This window comes from Lissotriton helveticus, chromosome 3_1, assembly GCF_964261635.1.
Source record: "Lissotriton helveticus chromosome 3_1, aLisHel1.1, whole genome shotgun sequence".
In the NCBI taxonomy this organism is placed as follows: domain Eukaryota; kingdom Metazoa; phylum Chordata; class Amphibia; order Caudata; family Salamandridae; genus Lissotriton; species Lissotriton helveticus.
The window spans coordinates 1,650,106,224-1,650,124,214 of record NC_136061.1 but is presented as its reverse complement, the minus strand read 5'-3'; the positions used below and the strand labels follow the sequence as shown (position 1 = coordinate 1,650,124,214).

At 45.1% G+C, this 17,991-nt stretch overlaps 1 protein-coding gene across 3 annotated transcripts in view; it reads left to right on the top strand.

Annotated features, from left to right (window-relative positions):
- Positions 1-17,991, top strand: part of PARP9 (poly(ADP-ribose) polymerase family member 9) — a 797,801-nt gene that overhangs the window by 168,812 nt on the left and 610,998 nt on the right. The window contains exon 1 of one of the 3 annotated variants that reach the window (XM_078682419.1): positions 15,429-16,754. The exons of the other annotated variants lie outside the window; for them this stretch is intronic. The gene's annotated coding sequence lies outside the window, so the exon portion shown is untranslated. Of the gene's footprint in view, positions 1-15,428; positions 16,755-17,991 lie in introns of those variants that run through there. 3 annotated transcript variants of the gene reach the window in all.

The window sequence follows — 17,991 nt, the reverse complement described above, 5'->3', positions numbered from 1 at the left end:
TATAAGACGTCATATGAGGCGGGTCATTTACCTGCCTCAACGATGCAGGCCCTGGTCACATCCATACCCAAACCCGGTAAAGATACACTTGAGCTGACTAATTATAGGCCTCTCTCGATGCTGTCTACGGAGTACAAAATACTCAGTAAGGCCATTGCTCTGAGGGTACAGCCCCATCTCCACGCCCTGATACACCCGGACAAGTGTGGTTTCCTCCCGGGCAGGAGTACATCCCAGAACACGCAGAGACTCCACGCCCTCATGACTGCCACACCGCAAGAACTCCCCCAGGCTGGTTGTATCGCGCTAGACCTCGGGCAGGCGTTCGACTCTCTATCATGGACATTTATGTTTGAGGTATTGCGACGTTTTGGTTTCCCAGAGTCTCTACTAAAATGGGTGCGGTTGTTATACGCGGTTCCTTCGGCCAGGGCACGTACTGGTCGGTACATTTCAGACAGTTATCCAGTCCACAGGGGCACCCGGCAGGGTTGCCCTCTGCCACGCCTCTTATTTGTCCTGACGCTGGAGCCCCTGGCCATAGCCCTCTGGGCTCGCGACGACAGGGTGGGTATTTCCATTGGGGGGACGCACAACCTGATATCGATATATGCTGACGACATCTTATTGTACTTCCGTGATCTGGACAATGATCACTCAGCCATAGTCGACATCTTTAATCGCTTTGAGACTGTGTCTGGCTTAGCAGTTAACCCCGAGAAGTCTATAGGCTTTTACTTCAGAGAGTTGCAACACCCTCCTCTCATTCAAGGTACCAAATTCCAGTAGCCCAGACCACGTTCAAATATCTGGGCATTCAAGTTTATAGAATGCCTGAAGACCAGATCGAGGGCAATGTTCGCAGGGCCATCAATAGTCTCCGTAGCAGTGTGGAGTTCTGAACGTCCTTGCCCCTGTCCGTCATGGGTAGAATCGCCGTCTCAAAGATGGTCATGCTCCCTCGCATGTTATACTATTTTGTTAATTTGCCGGTTGTCCTCCCACACAGATATTTAATACGCTGAATACGATTCTGATCACACTCGTCTGGGGGTCTGGGCGGAGGCGAATCAGCCTCCGAAAGCTCTAACTAAGCACTAGCCTAGGGGGCCTTGAAGTACCGGACCTGCGCGGATACTATTATGCCAGTCAGCTCCCGTGGCTGGCGCGATGGGTGGCGGGCAGGAACCTGCACGAGATTCATTTAACAACAGACCGATTAGCAAGCGGTGAGCTGCATTTCCTGTTACTGCCTAGGACCAGGATTCCTCGGGAGTGCCATCCTCTTCTGCACACAGCCCTGATGTGCTGGAGGAAGGCGCTAGCGTACACGTCTATGACCATGCCCTTCGACGAAAACTTTCCTTTGTTAGTCATCCCAACACCGCAGGGACGACTGACTCATCGTAGGCTGCAGCCCTGGATGGAGGAGAGGGTAGAAGAAGTGGGGGCCTTTTTTGGGGATGACACTTTACTGGATCATGACTCCTTCCTGCACACCACAGGGGCTCCTCCACGGTTATACCTTCTACACGCTACGGTGTCACACTACATACGGCATACATGGGCTCCACAGCGGACTAAACCTGCACAGCACGAATTGGTACATTTACTCTACTATATGGGGACAGGTGGCCATTTAGTACGGTGGCTTTACACTGGGATCAGGGAGCATGCTGCCGTATCTCTCAACATACTTAGAGACACCTGGGCACTAGACACAGGGGCGGTTCTATCGGATGGTGCCTGGAAAATTGTCCTTGAGCACCCCAGGAAGGTGTCCAGGAACGTTAAGTTTAAATTCATCCAGGTCATGGTGTTGCATAGGGCGTACCTTACCCCCAAAGGCTGCATGTTCCCGGATTCTCCCCATCATTGCCCTCATTGTAAGGCAGATGAGGCTGGCCTTCTTCACATGCTCTGGGCATGCCCACGATTACGGCGTTATTGGGGGGGAATTTGCCATATAATACGCACAGTCACGGCCCTACCGGTGCCAGAGGAGGCGATGTATTGCTTGGTGGGGAATCGTAAACGTCCCAAACACCATAAGGCTCAATTGAAGCTCCTTGATCTGTCACTGTTATTAGCGATTAGAGCCTTAACTATGAGATGGAAGTCCCCTAGACCTCCGGGCCTAGCAGTGTGGCGGTCTGACCTGCTGAGAAAGGGTAGGGCAGAGGGTGCGGCTTTGCGTAGGGAGGAAGAGAAAGGGCAGCGAAAGCATCCAATTGCGCAAGACTGGGAACTTACGCTGCTAGAACTAGAAGAGTTGGAATTGGTGTCATCACAGGCGGCTGGGCTGTAAGTGAGAACCCTATTGATGGATGCTAGCGGGTGAAGTATGTGAGGACTGGATGCCGAGAATGCGCAGGCTTCGCCTGTAGTTTGCCCGCATAATATACCAAGTTAGCTTGATATCTCTGTCAAGAAGAGTTACCCTCTGGATTCGATATACCAGGAGACGTACAGGACGGGGAGGGGGGGGATTATGGGGGGTGGGATAGCTCTAGAGCTTGGTTTTTATACGGTCAATGATATACAGCTTGGGTATAATTTGATATACTACTTAATGATGATCATCTAATTGAGGTTTCTCATACATTTTATACAACGATCACAGGAATATGATTTCCTGCTTGTTTAAGATACTGTATTTGTACGGCCGTTATCAATTAAGCCTGCTGGGGTATGTTGTGGGAGAAAAGTTAAAAAGACTGTATTTTGCTAATAATGACAATGATATATTGTGTGATAAACCATGCAGTCGCAAATAAAGAGTTAAAAAAAATATATGGTAAAATGCAGGCTTGAATCCCAACCGCTGCACGCCAATGTGAGGGGCTGGCCTGGTATGTGATGTCCCCTATTGTAAGTGGGCACCTTGCACCAGTTCAGACAACCCTTATGGTGATTTAATAGGTCTTAGACAACCTTAGAAGCTCTCTAAGTGGTAGCTGTGGAGAAGTCGAAGAAGGTGCAATGTTGGGACCAGCAAGGTCCAAGGAACAAACCACAAGCAACAGAGTCAGGGCAGGCCCGAGCAATCACGGGAGCCCAAAAGAAACAAAGGTGACCCTCAACAGGTCCCATAGGCCAGATGCACTGGAGTGGCAAGAGGACCTTGAGCAGCTCACCAAAAGATGCAGGCCACGGTAAACGATGCGATGTGGACGAAGACTTTGGTCACTGGAGATTCTTGAGGTTGAGGCTACTTGGAGTCCGAAGATCTTAGTGGAAGGTAGCCAACTAGCCTTTGCAACGGCAAGTCGACCTGGTGCACAGGGGTTTGGTTCCTGCAGCTCCCACGAGAGATACTGGCCTCAAACTTTGTGAGAGAGCTGTGGAGAAACGCCACCTGTGTTGCAGAACCTTTCAGAGTCAATAGGAGCTCAGGTTCAGCAGACCGGTCAAGTTAGTTGTGGTGCCTGCAGATGCAAGGAAGTGACTCCTTCACTTTAAGGGAGATTCCTTCAGGTTTCATGGATGCCCACAGGCCTTGGAAGGTTCCTGTATAGAGCACAGGCACAAACCATACAGCAGACGAAAAGGGGGGCGAACTCAAGCCCAAACGAAGTCCAGAGTGCGAATCTAGGGACCCACCCTCAGGTAAGCCTTTAAGTAGCCTAATGAACGGGATGGGACGATTCAGGGAAGGGTCTGGACAGGGTGGAGGTTAGTCCCATGTCATTTGTCCCGTTTCACGCCAGAGCGGGAGCCAACGGCTCCCAGAGCTAGTTTGAACTGGACTATGCACTGGGACACCAAATGTGCCCCTCATGCAGACTGAGTGGCGCTGGCAAGCACACCCACCCGGCCCCAATACAATACATCCTGTCTGGGAGGTGGTCACACCTCCCTGTGGCAGGATACCTATTGTTCTGCCTTCCCCTGCTCAAAGTTGGCTCAGCATCAGGAGGGCAGAATAGTGTCTCTGGTCGGCAGTAGCCATGTTGTGCTGACCAGGTCTAGAAGACTGGCACCGGGAGCCTAACGGAGGCCCGTTCCAGTGCTTAGAATCATACCTTCCACACTGTTTACGGTGTGGGGGTATGATTCCGACATGTTTGATACCAAACATGTTAGGATTCGATTCAGCCAATTTCGAGATGGTCATCGCATAATTATGCAGGGCCCCTCTATATAGTTTACGGCTGTTTCACTTACAATCCAGGATTCCGTAGGCTGCTAATGCAGGGGCACCCTTCCACTTAAAACCAAGCCCCTTACTTCAGGAATGATAAGGCCTGCTATAGGGGTGACTTGCAGATTTTAAATGTGGTGGCCTTAGTAAGTGGTGGTAGCACCAGCTTACACAGGCTGCAATGGCAGGCCTGTAGTGGCAGTTTGAAAGGTCTCCCATTGGTGGCACAATGCATGGTTCAACCCATGGGGGACCTCTGGCCCGGGTACCTTAATACCATGTACTAGAGACTGATAAGGGTACCCCAGTATCCAATCTGGGATGTACCTAAGTACTAAACATAACAATTTAAGGGAGAAAGCAGATAGACTGGGGTCCTGATCAGCAGGATCCCAGTCATACTAGTCAATAACAGCGTAGCACCAGGCAAAAAGTGTAGGTAACCATAAAAGCAGATCCTGCTTTCCTACAATGAATGAGTAATATGTGCTCCTGAATAATATGAGTAGCGTCTAAATGCCCCATGCAACATCCTCCATATATCCTCCATGCCGATATCCTGTATAAAGTTGTAGAGTTTCAAGGATAAGGGCTGGGACACCTGTCTGACGTGGGTTCTGGCAATATGGGCATCAAACACCATGTTAAAATCACCCCCTGGGATAGTAAGGGCTTGCTATTATGCGCCCTAAGTAGTGTAATGTGGCTACCTGTAGCCACGGCAGAATGTAGACATTGATGAGTGCAATCGTTCCCCTTCCCAGTCCTCCAAAACCTCTGCACAGCACCCTAAATCATCCATCTATATTCTATTTCGTGAAGAAACGCCATATCTTCCGCATATCTTGTTAACGTTTTCATCACCCGAACTCTTTTAGTTTTGCCAGTGAGATTCCCGGGTGTCACCTCACCTTCAGGCGCTTGGTAGCCCTGTCTATCCAACAAGTTCCATATCTCCGCCACTGTGGCAAAGAAGTGGGACTGCCCTGAACAAGTATCCGTTGTTTGTGGGAAAGAGCTGGGCGTATTTGAGGTTCTACTTACTCAAGGACTGTTTGACCCTTATGAAAGGCTCTCCGTCTCATTGCACCATTGTGGTATAGTCCGGGTAAATGTTAACATTCGCCCTCTCTGTCTGCCATGGCCCATGTATCCAAGCCTTCCTCAATATGGCTTATCTGTCCTGAAAGTTTAGCAGTCAGACTACTGTGGCACATGGCTGCGCCCCAGGTGAGGGCGGCTTTCCAGGGACCCTATAGGCCCGTTCCTCTGTAAATCAGTTGGAAATTCTGCTCTCCTGCACCACGGAGAAGAGCCAGTTCTCCGAATACAGTTCCATTAGAGGACCTTCTGTTTACTCTGGGATTCCCACCAACCGGATATTGTTGTAGCGGGACCTCACTTCTGTGTTGTCCACCTTCTCCACCAGCAGGGCCACCTCCTGCTCAAATGCTTTTATGCGAGCAGTGTGATCCGTCACCGTTGGCCGCACCTGGGCCAGAGTCGATTCAGTCTCTCAGACTTTCTTCCCCAGGTTCCTGTGGTCATTGCCCAGTCGATTCACCTCCTGCATCATCAAATCAACTTTGCGTTCAAGTGTCTCCTTCGTATCTTTGATTGCTGCGAGAATAGCCCCTGTGTGTGCTCCCAGGTCCACTGCAGCCGGTGGGCTATTACTCCCGACTGTCATGGGGGGGAGGGCGTCCACAGGGAGCGTATTGGCCAGTTGAGAGCGAACCATTGTCAAGCTCAATTAGCGCCATGCACCATTCAACTCCAGGGTATCTGCAGCTAAGTGGAGTCTGAGTCAGAGTTCTGGAGTCTCATTTTAGGGCGCTGTGGTTGGGTATTGCCACTCACTACCCAGGTATGTCTATTCCATGAGCCTGTGCTTCCTTCGTATGCCGCCTGTGTCGCAGCCACGTGGGCATGTGCACCCCCTGTACTTGAGTCCCTGATAAATGATCCTAATTTTAGGTGAATGGTAACGAACAATCGGTCGAAGGGCCATAGACAGGCCCAGTCACAACTCCCTTGATGGCCTTAGTTCGTCTTCCAGTGCAGTTTAGGAAAGGGGGGGGGGTATTCACTCCAGAGGCCTACAAATTGGGCCACCGTCTTCCTGTGCCCTGGGACCCAGTGTCTGGCACTGACCAGGAGAAATGTCAGGAAGGCTCCTCAGCAGCTGCAGGAGTCTGAGGGGAGCAGGAGAACTGTTTGTGTGGGTCTCTGGTGCCAGACCTCAGCAACTACACAGCAGACTCCTTGCATGCTTGGTCATGGCTTCCACTCTAATGTATTGTTAATCCGAAGCCCCATTTAAGTCTGGCATTCTAATGGATGTAGACTTTTGTATTGCCAGTTCAATCGTTTAATATTTTTTACAGCCACAGACACCCCTTCTCTCGTACCTCTCCAGGGCATTTATCATCTTGCCTTACTTGTTTTCTATTGGGAAAATGTTACCCCATTGTGTAACATTAAAAACAAACCTTCTTTAATGTGCAGGAATGGTTAGCCATCTGGCACCCCTATTTTGTTTTATTCTTAGATATAGGGCTTTATTTAGGTGGCTTGCTGCTAACACAATATGGGATATAGAGGGGTTTTGGATTAACAGGTATGAATGATCTGGATACATTTTTCTGCGTCCCGCTTTTTCCTTATCACTGTTGTTACAATATGTGTAAAGTCCATGTTCGAAAATAAGGAAACCAGATTTGCCCTAAATAAAATGTTTAATCAGGCCCACATTTTTGTCTTGGAATCTGTGTGGTTCCATATAATTTTATCATATATTTATTTTTGAAATTGAAATGTAAAGATCAAACAATCAATCTTAATATTTTTAGTTAACATAAAGGATGTAATTAGAAGCAGAAGTAAGTAATTAAAAGCTGAAGCAGAAGTAAGCAAGAATGTTTTTATTCAGTCATCCGCTCTTCGTATCTGCTAGAGGCTTGCCAACATTCTAAGGCAGACTCCAGCGCAACGTTCCAAAGGAGGGAGGGGGGAAGAGGAAGCTACCAAGACGGAGGAGCGGGGAGGGGAAACAGGAAGATTACAACACATCTCCCTACGGCCAGGGATAACAGGTTGATTACCTTCCCTGCATGGCAGGGTCTATGTGAACCACATACTAAACTGGAGACTTGAAACAAATGCATGAGAATACACTAAGAGGGGAGATTACAACACATCTCCCTATGGCCAAGGATAACAGGTTGGTTCCCTTACCTGCTTGTCAAAGTCTATGTGAACATACACTAAGCTGGAGATCTGAAACAAAATGCAGGAGAGAACCACAATGCACACAGAACAGCATGTGCGATGGAGAACTGAGAAAATATGTAAGCCAACTTTTAAAATGCTGTTCCCATGAAGTAAGATAATGTCGGTATGAACCACAAAGATGGCTTAGTAAGGTGAAACGTACAGACAGAGATATTGACTCCACCAACTGGTACACTGCTGTCCCCACGGAAGTAGGATAATGTCAATCTGAACATCACGCGAGTTGGCTCGTCAAGTGATGTGTACCATTTGAGAACTGATTTCTCGTGTATTGGTGGCCACCGGCTTCCCTCCCCTCGACCAAAAGGGGATTGCTTTTGTGCTTGGTTGTCGTCCCCTAATAGAGGTAAAAGGGGACATTCCGGTTAATAAATTGGGAGTGGTGTGGTATGACCAAAGATATTCTTTTAAGGATTTATCCACATCACAACCGTTGACAACCGCTATATGAATGTGTTCTCTAATCTTGTGAATTTTCTTTACAATGAAGCCGTTGGCCTTGGGACCATGGAGAGCAGTTTTCTCCTGCTTGATGCCCAGCTCATTTAAGAAATTCTTCATCTCGCTCGAAGCGATTTTTACATCATTGTCAGTGACAATGGTTTCTGGTACGCCTTCACTGGTGAAAGAGTTTCTTAAAAATTCGATGAGGATGCTTGTTGTGGTGCATGGCACAAACTTGTACTTGATCCAATGGGAGGCGTAGTCGATGAGTACCATCACCATCATGAATTTCTTTTGGACTCCCATGTAGTCCGTAGGACCGATTATGTCCATGGCCAACTTGCCCCATGGTACGCTTGGTACTGCTACTGGGGATAGCAGAACCTTCCGCACTGTATAGGTTCAGGGGGGGCACTGCCTTTGGCACCTTTTACTAGAAATACATATTTGGGGGACGGATCCCCTCCACTACAAACCACTTTCACCTGGATGTTCTCCCCATCTCTGCAAACTCTAGCAAAGTGCCCCCTCTTATTGCATTTTTTACATGTCTCATTGCGGGTAGTACAACGAACAATGTTCGCAAGGTGGTTGCTGCTACCACATCTGTAAAAACACCACTGGGTACGGACTCCCAAGCAGCAAGGCCAAGTCACAGCCTAACGTAATATAATCAACAATTTGCCAATGCTGCCAACACTAATTCACCAATAGCTTAGTTTCCTTCCTCGCTTACAACTCAAACATAAAGGGAGCGGCTTCTTATTTCCTTGAATCAATCTGATTTATTTATTTTAACTTCATAGAATTTTGTTTGTTCAATTTTTTCAAAACACTTTTTGCAATTTCAATATAATACATAACATACAAAATTATTCGTTTGTTGAAAACATTTTCATCTCTTAAAATACTCCCTTTCTCTCATTCATACAAAAAACTTGTGAGTGAACCACTTACATACATTCTCATACACTCTAATAGACACCACAAAATTAACAAAACTTTTTTAAAGAACTCATGCACTGTGAATACAATGCTGCCATAGATATCAAGTTGGTATATTTTTTAATTCTTTTATACAGGTTTTTAATCATTCCTAATCTTATGGCATATTATCCATTCGGTCTACGCGTTTCGAACTCTGTTTATTCTTGAGTTCTCATCAGGACCAAACTGAAAAATAAAAAAGGGGGAGCCTTAGTTAGGATTCAGTTCGCTATCATCACAGAAACTACTCGTTGGCTCAACATCCGCCGTAAGCAGCTTACCTCGTTAGTTAGTCACCATTACTTGTGAGCTATATGTAAAAGAGACGACGCTGGACAACCTAAATGACATCAAGAAACTCCTTTAGTTCTCCTACAACGCAAGCATTTTGTCACAAAAATATATTATCTGGCTTTTAAGTTACTCACCAATGTAGTTTGGTGACCCTGTGGATGAATAATGGGATGTCAGTATCTGGTTTATGTATTATACAATGTTCTATGTGCAAGGTTGGTGGATGTTGGTTTCTCACCTTTTATTTTATTTTCAGGGGATCCCCAATTCTTGAAATTGATTTTTATAGTGATGTAGTCTCTGTAGGGGCAACCACATTGGATTTGTGTTGGTTAATTGCTCAGATGCCTTGATATGCAGTGAAACACAGAAACGGCGAGTGTTTACCTTGTTTAAAGAGGCGCCATGACTTTGAGCCAGCTCGAAGACCTGTAAAGGTAGAGCAGAGCGTCCGTATTTGTATTGTTCATGGTCATTTTACATGATACTACAGTTGTGCCTAGAGTAGGCGGCCGGGCTCATTAGTTCAAAATTTACCTTGTTCTTCGTTATGTTAACGACTTGTACGCTGGCTCCATTCGGATCCGTATGTTCACCGGTCGGCATCCGATTGAATGTGCATGCGTTCTGATGTTGAAGGAAACGTTCCCTCGGGCTCCAATGATGAAGCGCGTCAATTGCGAGCGCCATTTTGAAAGGTGGTAGTGTTCTTACTGCGCAAAAGGATTTTCTTATGTGGTTGCATCTATAGTTTATGCATCATTGTTAGATCCATATGATTTGTGAGTTTAATTTGTATGTGAATGGGTTTAGTAGAGAGTGTGAATAAATTTCAGGAAATATGTCCTCGGGTCCCAATATTGGAGTGTGTCAAATTTGAGCGCCATTTTGAAAGGTGTTCATATTCCTCAATGGTTATTCTTATGTAGTTTTATATGGAGGTTATGCTGGCTAAATCCTTATGATTTATGAGTTTGTGTTGAGGATATTGTGTTCTCATCAGTTGTTTAGATTGGTTGTTGTCGTTCTAATTACAGCTTGTACATTTCAGATAATTCATTCAATCCCTCCATCGCAGAATTGAATCGCACAATCATCATTGCTTCATAGCGGGATAGTTTGGCATCCAAATCTCCGCCTCTTTTGTCATTCTCCACCTTAGTGATGACAGTCCAACGCAAATCGGTTTCGATATGGTTTTTTTGCTGCCAGTGTAGAACTAGGGGAGCATTGGGGACCTTCCTTTTGATTCTTGATCGATGTTGTTGAATTCGAGTTTTGATCTCTTGGTTCGTTTTCCCTACATACAGTAGGTCGCATGGACATATTATTCCATAGATCACATACCGTGACTTACAGTTGGTAAATTTCTCGTGTCTCCAAGAGGTGGTTTTGTGTTTGAAAACAATTCCTTCATTTGTGGTTGCGCAACAATTGCAGCTGCCACATTTATGGTGGCCCTGGATTGGTGGAAATCCCAACATGTTTCTTAGGTTTGCAGGTTCTTTAGTGGGAATTGCCGCTCTTATCAATTTATTCGCTATACTGGCCTCCTTCCGGAATGCGAATAAGGGCGCATTAGTGAATTCCTCATTTAAATTTTTGATTAAATGCCAATTGGATTTGATCACTTTTTTTAAATTGTTGGAATTGGGGCACTATGTACTCACAAGAACCATCCGGTTCATTTTTTGCTTGTTTTTCTTTTCCAAGAGATTATGAAGAAAAATTTGTCTACGATAACAATCCTTTTCTCCAGTGGATAAATAATTGGAGCCGTTTTATCGATGACATTTTTTTCGTGTGGACCGGACCAGAAGAGGAACTAATCAACTTCCACCATTGGTTAAACAATAGGACCCAGGAGATAAAATTCAGCCTCACTTACTCCAAGACAAATATGCCTTTTTTGGATGTCGAAATCTATCCCTCTCAGGAAGGAGGATTAATCACCACCTTATACAAAAAAGCTACGGACCGCAACAAATCATTGCATTTCAAAAGCAATCATCCTCGGAGCCTTAAGGAGAACCTTCCCTATGGTCAATTTTTACGAATTCGTCGAAATTGTTACCAAAAAGAAGAATTCATGAAACACTCCGACAAACTGATAACAAACCTGATTGAACGTGGCTACCCTAAAAAACTGTTAAAAAGAAGCAGAAAAAGAGCATGGTGGACGCCAAGGGAATGTCTCTTGGAAAAGAAAAACAAGCAAAAAATGAACCGGATGGTTCTTGTGAGTACATATTGCCCCAATTCCAACAATTTAAAAAAAGTGATCAAATCCAATTGGCATTTAATCAAAAATTTAAATGAGGAATTCACTAATGCGCCCTTATTCGCATTCCGGAAGGAGGCCAGTATAGCGAATAAATTGATAAGAGCGGCAATTCCCACTAAAGAACCTGCAAACCTAAGAAACATGTTGGGATTTCCACCAATCCAGGGCCACCATAAATGTGGCAGCTGCAATTGTTGCGCAACCACAAATGAAGGAATTGTTTTCAAACACAAAACCACCTCTTGGAGACACGAGAAATTTACCAACTGTAAGTCACGGTATGTGATCTATGGAATAATATGTCCATGCGACCTACTGTATGTAGGGAAAACGAACCAAGAGATCAAAACTTGAATTCAACAACATCGATCAAGAATCAAAAGGAAGGTCCCCAATGCTCCCCTAGTTCTACACTGGCAGCAAAAAAACCATATCGAAACCGATTTGCGTTGGACTGTCATCACTAAGGTGGAGAATGACAAAAGAGGCGGAGATTTGGATGCCAAACTATCCCGCTATGAAGCAATGATGATTGTGCGATTCAATTCTGCGATGGAGGGATTGAATGAATTATCTGAAATGTACAAGCTGTAATTAGAACGACAACAACCAATCTAAACAACTGATGAGAACACAATATCCTCAACACAAACTCATAAATCATAAGGATTTAGCCAGCATAACCTCCATATAAAACTACATAAGAATAACCATTGAGGAATATGAACACCTTTCAAAATTGCGCTCAAATTTGACACACTCCAATATTGGGACCCAAGGACATATTTCCTGAAATTTATTCACACTCTCTACTAAACCCAGTCACATACAAATTAAACTCACAAATCATATGGATCTAACAATGATGCATAAACTATAGATGCAACCACATAAGAAAATCCTTTTGCGCAGTAAGAACACTACCACCTTTCAAAATGGCGCTCGCAATTGACGCGCTTCATCATTGGAGCCCGAGGGAACGTTTCATTCAACATCAGAACGCATGCGCATTCAATCGGATGCCGACCGGTAAACATACGGATCCGAATGGAGCCAGCGTACAAGTCGTTAACATAACGAAGAACAAGGTAAATTTTGAACTAATGAGCCCGGCCGCCTACTCTAGGCACAACTGTAGTATCATGTAAAATGACCATGAACAATACAAATACGGACGCTCTGCTCTACCTTTACAGGTCTTCGAGCTGGCTCAAAGTCATGGCGCCTCTTTAAACAAGGTAAACACTCGCCGTTTCTGTGTTTCACTGCATATCAAGGCATCTGAGCAATTAACCAACACAAATCCAATGTGGTTGCCCCTACAGAGACTACATCACTATAAAAATCAATTTCAAGAATTGGGGATCCCCTGAAAAGAAAAGAAAAGGTGAGAAACCAACATCCACCAACCTTGCACATAGAACATTGTATAATACATAAACCAGATACTGACATCCCATTATTCATCCACAGGGTCACCAAACTACATTGGTGAGTAACTTAAAAGCCAGATAATATATTTTTGTGACAAAATGCTTGCGTTATAGGAGAACTAAAGGAGTTTCTTGATGTCATTTAGGTTGTCCAGCGTCGTCTCTTTTACATATAGCTCACAAGTAATGGTGACTAACTAACGAGGTAAGCTGCTTACGGCGGATGTTGAGCCAACGAGTAGTTTCTGTGATGATAGCGAACTGAATCCTAACTAAGGCTCCCCCCTTTTTTATTTTTCAGTTTGGTCCTGATGAGAACTCAAGAATAAACAGAGTTCGAAACGCGTAGACCGAATGGATAATATGCCATAAGATTAGGAATGATTAAAAACCTGTATAAAAGAATTGAAAAATATACCAACTTGATATCTATGGCAGCATTGTATTCACAGTGCATGAGTTCTTTAAAAAAGTTTTGTTAATTTTGTGGTGTCTATTAGAGTGTATGAGAATGTATGTAAGTGGTTCACTCACAAGTTTTTTGTATGAATGAGAGAAAGGGAGTATTTTAAGAGATGAAAATGTTTTCAACAAACGAATAATTTTGTATGTTATGTATTATATTGAAATTGCAAAAAGTGTTTTGAAAAAATTGAACAAACAAAATTCTATGAAGTTAAAATAAATAAATCAGATTGATTCAAGGAAATAAGAAGCCGCTCGCTTTATGTTTGAGTTGTAAGCGAGGAAGGAAACTAAGCTATTGGTGAATTAGTGTTGGCAGCATTGGCAAATTGTTGGCTACCACATCTGTAGCATTTTAAACCCTCAGTTACTCTGACTGGTACATCAACGTTGACTCCTCCGGGTCCGACCTTAAGTATTTCATTATCACTGAACCTGTTGTGTGTACTACTGATGTCAATAACATTGGCAACTACTTCATTGGGTGTTTTCATTTCCTTGATACACTTAGCAGTGTGCTCTATAGATATTGCTATGCTAATAGCCTCTTTTTTTTTTTTAACAATTTTTATTCTTTTCTAGTGTAACAAACATACACGTTGACATTTAGTATGCCATTAGTATTGTAAAAACTTAGACATACAATTATACAGAATCGTAGTTCAGAATTACATTTTCCTGTATGTTACTTCATTGTGCACCCTCTTTTCCTCCAGTAATTTGCCCGTATCAGTCCCACTCTCCCTCCTCCTCCTCCTCATCAGAGCTGGCATCATCGTCTTCTGGCAACAGGTCACATATTTCCCCTCTATACACATTCCAGAAAGTCCAAACCTTGTTCCACTTACTAGGGCAAGCTCTGGTGACATACACCGCTTTTTCTGTCAACATCAACAAGTCCATGTTCCTGCTCCATTGCGCCAGGGTGGGCAATTCCGAAGCGCCCCATTTTTGTGCTATATCCCGCTTTGCCACCATAATAGCCAATGTTCCCCATATTTGTGCATATCTGGATAAGTCATTCGGATCCCAAATATTCAATATACATTTACGTGGCTCTGGTGTCAATGAGACCTTCAGTGTTTGCGAAAATAGTGCGCATCACCTGCCGCCAGTAGTTAGTTATGGATGGGCAGTCCCAGAGGGTATGGAATAATGTACCCTCTTCACCGCAGCCCCGAAGGCTAATAGCCTCTTTTAGAGTAGGATTTTTTGCCAGAAGTTTTTCTTGTTTACAGGTGTTGTTGGTGCACCTTACTAACTAGTCCCTGGTAAGGGAATCGTTGAGTGCACCAAAATCACATCATTTGGTTAGACCTCTGAGTGCTGCTACATAGTTGGTGACGGATTCTTGTTTACCCTGGAAGCGGGTAGAGAATTTATGCCGCTCCAAGACTACATTTATCCTGTCACCAAAATGTGCTTCCAATTTCAAGAGGGTAACTTTAAACACATCTGTATCATCCTCATCCTCTTCTAACTCTGGTTCAGGTAAAGTATTGTATATCTTCCTACCTTGAATTCCTAAGTTATGCAATAGGATGTGTTGTTTGCAGACAGGAGACTATCCTTCGCTGCCTATTGCGATCACGTATGAAGTAAACAAATGAATCCAATCCTTCCAGTGGATTTCCGGTTCCCCAATCTCATTGAGAAAGGAAGGTGGTTGACTCATTGCTGGTACAGCCATAGTAAGGCAGGTGAAATATGCTATTACTGTAATACAAATACAATAACAAGGATGATCTGTGGAAGGAAAGAATGCAGCATAACTGATGCTGAAGTGAAAAAAAATGGCAATATGTACAGAAAGCACTGAGAACTATTCCTGTAATACTGTAATACCATCATACAATTCAATTGCAATGATACACTGTAAGTAAGGTAAGGAATGCAGGATAACTGATGCTGAAATGAGGGATGAATGACAATTTCGATACGCTCTCAAATCACTTGAGGACAAGGAGAAGGTTTGCGTGTCACAGTAGAAGTGCACACACTTGCCGCAGAGGAGAAGAGTCAGTCAAACCTGTCAAACTCTGATATATAGCAGATTGTAGGGTCAATATAGTATGCACTTGGAGCCTTGGAATTTGAGTACAGGTGCGTGCGTCACCAAGGATGGAGTGCGCCCACAACAGAAAAGGAGTAAAAGGGGTGTGTGTCACCGTGCAACGGGTGCACACACAGTGCAACAGAACAGAGGGAGTGGTGTGTGAGACACCGCAAGGAGCGTTTCACACTGCTTGGCATGGAGAGGGAGTGAGCTGGGAGAAGGTAGATGCAGCTGCGGAGAAATGACAGGGAGGGCCAAAGGCAGGCAGCCCATAAACAAAATGTACATTACATCGGTGTTCCTCAGCGAACCGGAGGGAACTGCAGGAAGCAGTTCAAACAAGCGAAGCACAATGCCTGAAGGGCGCAGGTGTGGCGAGTGAAGTTGACGAGGAGGACGAAAGTGTATCTCCGAAAGAGGAATGAGTTTACCTCGGGACGCACAGGCGTGAGGAAACAGGAAGCTGGGTCAGTAGCGCGGTGTCACAGTGAACTCAGTGTCATCTCAGGCAGGGTGTGGAGCGACAAATTGAAGAGTTAAGGGCCCAGGATAATGACAGATCAGGTCCCTCTATGGCCGTTAGATCGTCCGGGCAGCGAAGTCTAGCAGCAGGGAAGTGCCTCCGAGATGCCGTGATGACGAGAAAGTAGATGACAAACACACCTGACAGCAATGCCACGAGTCCTCTGCAGGCTTGGGCGGATCATCAAAACGAGGTACTGACAACCTGAGTCTGGATACCACAGGTTACTTCCCCAGGGACGAAAATGCGGGGAAGGCACGAGGCTTAACTTATTGTGGCAGAGTGTCTAATGAACCCAGTCGGGGAATGCAGGGAACTGCTCGAGGAACAGAGCAACGGGAGAAGCTGGAACTTTATTACAGCGGTACCGTTCATTCAGAGAACCCCAAGTCACTTCAAAGAATGACAGAGCAGACTCCCCTTTGTGGCCGTCACAACCTCTGGTGCAAAGTAGAACAGCTCGCCAGTGCGACGAGAATCAAACCACAGAACTGCCTCGAAGAACCGGACAGGATTGCAGCAGAGTCCTCTTCCTAAAGAAACAGATTCCCCACAAAATAGTCCGGATTTTACCAAAGAAACGTCTCTTGGAAAGTGGCACGTCGCAGGGAACGCTCAACCCAGGGGCCTGTGAGGGAACCAATTCTTCGAGGAATGCAGCATACACAGGGAACTGCTCCCAGCAGGCAACAGCTGTCCGACAGTAAAGGAAGATAAGCAGCGAACAGAAATGCACTTTGGTAGAAGGAAGTGGAGAGAGCACTGAAAGTGGAGATGACTGAAAGGCCCCTCGTGCCAGGTCGTCGCCAGTGATGTAATTAGAAGTAGAAGTAAGTAATTAGAAGCTGAAGCAGAAGTAAGTAAGAACATCTTTATTCAGTCATCTGGTCTCCGTATCTGCCAGAGGCTTGCCAACATTCTAAGGCAGACTCCAGCGGAACGTTCCAAAGGAGGGAGGGGGGAAGAGGAAGGTACCAAGAGGGAGGAGCGGGGAGGGGAAAGAGGAAGATTACAACAATAAATTGTTATACTTTAAAATGTTGTGACTGTGAATTTTTTTAAGAAAGACACTTTAAAAATTTCAAATTTAGGACCTTATTCACAAAGATAAATTTACACTTTTGTGTAAGTTTACTATTTTTTTGCTATTCACAAACTCCCATTTAATACTAATCTTACGACTACGGAGACTCCGCAAATAACAAGATAGGACAGGCCTATCATTGTGGTACAGATTTATCCAAGCATTTCCATCCATTACTTTTTACGTGTCTTGGTGAGTTGGTGTAAGTGTTGTGTGGGTGCCCAGCCGTGGGTCAGTTGCTGTATCTGCTAGAAGGTACCGCACTGATGAAGCCCAATGGCTGAGAATGCGGAGGTGACAACTTCATAGAAGTGCTCGAGGACGAAAATGATGAAAAGTTCACCAGCAAATTGGAAGAAGCGAATACTGTTACATAATCTAGGCCCGGAGGGGCTCAGGATTTTCAAAAATCTGGTACCTAAACAACGTGGGAGCACAGACGACGACGTGTATGCTCACGCCATCGATGACCTAAATGAACACTATAAGAGAGCGGTGTGGAACGAAACATTCAAGCCACACTTGGGCCCAGACCTGGAACAACTAGACATCAGGCCAGTCATGTACAATGGAGACCGCATACCCATGGTAGGATTCCGGCCATTGAGGTTCGAATTCAGAGGACGCAGCGCAAATTGTAAGCTGTACATATCAGAAAGGGGACCATCGGTTCTGGGATGGCTAGACCAGGGCGACCTGGGCATCAAATTGGATTCAGGAGGGAAAGAGCAGATACTACTTACGGAACCCGAAGCCTGGCCAGACCTGGACAAGTGGAAGAGAGAGTACCCCAAAGTATTCGGCGGCACGGTGGGAAAGCTAGAAAAATTCGCCCACAAAATAGTACTCAAGGAAGAAGCCATACCGGTGTCTCATAAGGTGAGAAACGTACCCCTGGCAGTGAGAGAGGCAGTGCAAGAAGAACTGCAGGAACTAGAAAGGAAGGGGATCATCGAACCGATCACGTGCGCTGAGTGGCTGGC